Genomic DNA, 5,000 nt, shown 5'->3' with positions numbered 1-5,000 from the left:
GAAATCACGAACTCGAACGAGCGAAAAACAACGCCCAACGAGCTTGACGCTGCATTAAGTCGGTTTGCAGAACGGATGTACTCAAGGTTCTTATGGTCAGTCCAAACGACAAAAAGGACGGTGCGCCCCTCCAACCACTGTCGCCATTCGCCTATGGCTAAGCGGATGGCGAGCAGTTCGCGGTTACCCACATCATAGTTGGCTTCCGATGGCGACAGCAGAGAGTAAGGCAAGGATGATAGTACGAATGGAAAGGCTGTAGACCGAAAGTCTCGCAGCCCCACCTCTGCGCGTCCAATCTCGACACATTAATTGTTTAGTGACGTCAGGAGTAACAAGGATAGGGGCGATGTAAAACGCTTCTTTGAGGAGATCAAAAGCTCCTGGGCGAACCGGAGACCACTTAAAGCAAGTCTTGACAGAAGTCAGAGCTGTGAGAGGGGCAGCCACTTGACCGAAATTACGAATGAAAACGCCGATAGAATTAGCGAAACCGAGAAAGCGCTGCAACTCGACACGTGACTTAGGAACGGGCCAATCGCTGACAGCCTGGACCTTAGCGGGATCCATCTGAATGCCTTCAGCGGAAATACACGAACCGAGAAATGTGACAGAGGAGACATGAAAGGCGCACTTCTCAGCCTTCACGTAGAGACAATTCTCTAAAAGGCGCCTGGAGTACACGTCGAACGTGCTGAACATGAATCTCGAGTGACGGTGAAAAATCAGGATATCGTCAAGGTAAACGAAAACAAAGATGTTCAGCATGTCTCCTCAGTACATCATTAACTAATGCCTGAAAGACAGCTGGAGCATTAGCCGAGAGACCGAACGCAGAACCCGGTATTCCAATGGCCTAACGGAGTGTAAACGCCGTTTTCCACTCGTCCCCTCTCTATGCGTACGAGAATGGTAAGCGTTACGAAGGTCCAATTAGTAAAGAACCTGGCTCCCTGCAAAATCCCGAAGGCTGACGACATAAGGGAAGCGGATAACGATTCTTAAACCGTTATGTCATTCAGCCCTCGATAATCCACGCAGGGGCGCAGAGTACCGTCCTTCTTCTTAACAAAGAAAAACCCCGCTCCGGCGGGAGAGGAAGAAGGCACCACGGTACCGGCGTCGAGAGAAACAGACAATAATCCTCGAGAGCCTTACGTTCGGGAGCCGACAGAGAGTATAGTCTACCCCGAGGGGGGTGTCCCCGGAAGGAGAATCAATACAACCATCATACGACCGGTGAGGAGGAAGAGAGCTGGCTCTGGAGCCGAGAGACCGTGCGCAGATCATGATATTCCTCCGGCACTCCTGTCAAATCACCAGGTTCCTCCTGAGTAGAGGGGACAGAGAAACAGGAGGGGATAGCAGACATTAAAACACTTCACATGACAAGAAACGTTCCAGGATAGGATAGAATTACTAGACCAATTAATAGAAGGATTATGACTACTAGCCCAGGGATGACCCAAAACAACAGGTGTAAAAGGTGAACGAAAAAAATCAAAAAGGAAATGGTCTCACTGTGGTTACCAGATACTGTGAGGGTTAAAGGTAGTGTCTCACATCTGATACCGGGAGAAGACTACCATCTAAGGCGAACATGGGCGTGGGCTTCCCAACTGTCTGAGAGGAATGTCATGTTTCCGAGCCCATGCTTCGTCCATAAACAACCCTCAGCCCCAGAGTCTATCAAGGCACTGCGAGGAAGCAGCCGAACCGGTCCACGTAGATGGACCGACAAGGTAGTACAGGATCTTGGATGGAGAGACCTGAGTAGTAGCGCTCACCAGTAGCCCTCCGCTTACTGTGAGCTCTGGTGTTTACTGGACATGACATGACAAAATGTCCAGCAGAACCGCAATAGAGGCAAAGGCGGTTGGGTGCTTCTCCGTTCCCTCTCCTTAGTCGAGATGCGATACCTCCCAGCGTGCCTTGCATGGCTCAGTCTCTGAGCACGGTGGAGGAGATGGTTGAGACTGACGGGGAGAGGGGAAACACCGTTAACGCGAGCTCTCTTCCACCGAGCCTCGGTGACGATAGATCTACCCGTGCGTTCTATGCGGATGGCCAGTGCAATCAAAGAGTCCACCGCTGGAAGAACGCCTCCGGGAGAGAATCTCATCACTTAACCTCAGCGTGGAGTCCCTCCAGAAAACGAGCGAGCAACGCCGGCTCGTTCCAGTCACTGGATGCAGCAAGTGTCGAAACTCTATAGAGTAATCCGTTTGAGATCGATCACCTTGACATATGAGGCGAAGGCCAGTCCTCCAGGAGCCCTCTCTTCCCACTGAAAACGCATCAAAAAACCCGTATCATCTCCTTCTTTAAAGTTCAAAATCGTCTAGACTTAGAACACTCAGCCCTTGCCTCCCAGATAGCTGTGCCCCACTCCCGAGCCCGACCAGTAAGGAGTGATATGACGTAAGCGATCCGAGCTCTCTCTCTTGAGTATGTGTTTGGGCTGGAGAGAGAACACAATATCACACTGGGTGAGAAAGGAGCGACACTCAGTGGGCTGCCCAGAGTAACATGGTGGGTTATTTAACCCTAGGTTCCGGGGACTCGGAAGACCAGGAAGTAGCTGGTGGCACGAGACGAAGACTCTGAAACTGTCCTGAGAGATCGGAGACCTGAGCGGACAGGGGTCTCAACGGCATGACGAGCAGCAGACAATTCCTCTCGTGTCTGCGAGCATTGCTCCCTGATCTCGACGGCAGTGTAGCGAGATCCGTAGTCGCTGGCGTCCATTCTTGGTCGGATTCTTCTGTTATGCTGGTGAATGAGGACCCAAAAGCGACTAAAAGAAACAGAGTCTTTATTCAGGCTTAACAAAACAATGATTCTCCTGGAAATTATCATAGGTAAATCCAAAACAGGAAACTGAAATCCTCTCGTCAGTAGAGAGGAACGACTGGAGACGCGACCCACAGACTGCAGGTCGCTTCAGGAAGGCACAGGCCCGTAGCTGACATAGACACCTGCTCACACGCAGCATCTGAAGAAGGCAAAAACACGACAGGGCGGAACAAGGACACAGAACAGCAAACATCAAACAAGAATCCGACAAGACAGAAGCGGAAAACAGAGGGAGAAATAGGGACTCTAATCAGAGGGCAAAATAGGGGACAGGTGTGAAAGAGTAAATGAGGTCGTTAGGAGAATGAGAAACAGCTGGGAGCAGGAACGGAACGATAGAGAGAGAGAGCGAGAGAGGGAGAGAGGAAGGGGGAGAGAGAGGGATAGAAAGAGGGAAAGAACCTAATAAGACCAGCAGAGGGAAGCACAGGGACAAGACATGATGATCAAAGACAAAACATGACACTAACGCAAGATTCCAGCTAGAGTAGGGTTGCGTTCATTAGGCACAAAATGGAAGAAAACCAAGTGAATCGGGAAGGTACTACCTGGACTTGTCCAATTAGAAACTTTGATTTTCATTTTCGGTTGTGAAATGTTTTTAAATGTTTTCTGTTGTGTGCTTGTCTATTGAATACAACCCAGGTGACGAAACCGTACAAGAGGGGCGACAGACAAGATGGAGTCCATGGGTGAAAAGAGAGTGGGAGAAAGATAGCCGGAGATGGAAACATAGAAAGAGAAAGAAACCCCAGACTTCAGTCAATTAAAAAGAGCGTTTTGCCTCCTACTGACAATTTTTGTGGAATAAACAGGCCCTGAAGAAAACTGAGTATAGTGTTCAGATGTCGCTTGTCAGATCTCTCTCTCACAGAGTTTTTGCCCATCCTCAAGCTAGCTTTTCAGCAGGCGGTAAGCTGCGGGTAACACAGCCACAGAACATTATTTTTTTAATAATTTTTTTTAAAGCAACTCAAAGCGAGCGTATGTCTGTGTTTTTTTAAATATAAATAATAAACACGAGCTGGGGCTGGTTACGTTCTCAACATCTTCTCAATCTCGTTTCAATTTTTACTTTTGTTATCGCTCTCTCTCTCAAAACACACACGTTCTCTAAGTCACACACTGACACACCTATAAACACACAAATGCATGCACACACCGCAAAGTCTTCTCACTACTCTGCAGCACAAGCGCCTCTCTACAGGAGCGAATGCAACGAGACCCTCCCAGAGCTCCTTGATGGAGTGCAGAGCGACTGGAGCCACGAAAGAGTAGAAGGGTGTAACATCATCACACGCAGCGGTTAGCCTTTTTGGGCATCTATCCCCCTACACCCGACCCTCCTTTATCCAGCTCCTGTGTCCCAGGAGTGGGGTTCTGGGACCTCTTTGATTCCGGTTTTCATCTACAGTTGCCGTAGGCACCATTGACTGTGGAGACAAGCCTTTGAAACTGGTGGAGAGAGATGCCGACATTGTCCCCCAGCTAACTCTGCCCCTCATAGGGTTACACTAGCTCGCTGCGGCTCCGCTGCACACAAAATGGTTGCCATCCACTCCCCTATATTAGTTATGGTATCTTCTCGACCAGGAGTATGAAAAGACAGACAAGATTGGTTAGCGTGTATAGGTTACTGTGTGAATGTGCGTAACTCAATGAACAACACTGCGTGTCAGTGTCATGGTTCCCCGGTCAAGGGGGAGGAGTATTTCTTCTTGTCCATGTGGTGAGCTGTGGAAAGATGTCCCTCTTTATGGACAACAACAAACATTCATTCATATAGGTTAGTACACGTACAAAAGACCAAGTCAGTCAGAATGTACGAGTACTATCACTGACCTTTTGGGAGAATGCCATCTTTTTTGCATCCAGCTCCTGTACTGCGTTTGGGCGGTGTGCGATTACAGTTCTCTGCTTTCACAAATGTACAGTAAAAAGCGGAGTGTGCAGTGGTTTTCTGAAGGTCACACAGAAAACCCTCTCCACACACACCTCTCATCTCTCTGCAGCGGTGGCATTCATTATAGTTTAATGATGTGTTTTTCATGGGCACGGGCCTGCCACTAGTTTTACTCATCGTTGTTGATGTGTGTCGATGTTCAATGCGTGTGTGTGTGTGTGTGTGTGTGTGTGTGTGTGTG

The 5,000-nt window shown here is 49.0% G+C and overlaps 1 long non-coding RNA gene across 1 annotated transcript in view; it reads left to right on the top strand.

Annotated features, from left to right (window-relative positions):
* LOC139023101 (uncharacterized) overlaps positions 1-3,688 on the top strand; it is a 12,342-nt gene extending 8,654 nt beyond the window's left edge. Inside the window, exon 2 of the long non-coding RNA XR_011474248.1 lies at positions 3,502-3,688. This is a non-coding gene — a long non-coding RNA (uncharacterized lncRNA). The remainder of the gene's footprint in view (positions 1-3,501) is intronic.
* Positions 3,689-5,000: the final 1,312 nt, after the last annotated feature.

This window comes from Salvelinus sp. IW2-2015, linkage group LG27 (assembly GCF_002910315.2).
Source record: "Salvelinus sp. IW2-2015 linkage group LG27, ASM291031v2, whole genome shotgun sequence".
Classification (NCBI taxonomy): domain Eukaryota; kingdom Metazoa; phylum Chordata; class Actinopteri; order Salmoniformes; family Salmonidae; genus Salvelinus; species Salvelinus sp. IW2-2015.
This window is presented reverse-complemented; position numbering and strand designations above follow the sequence as displayed.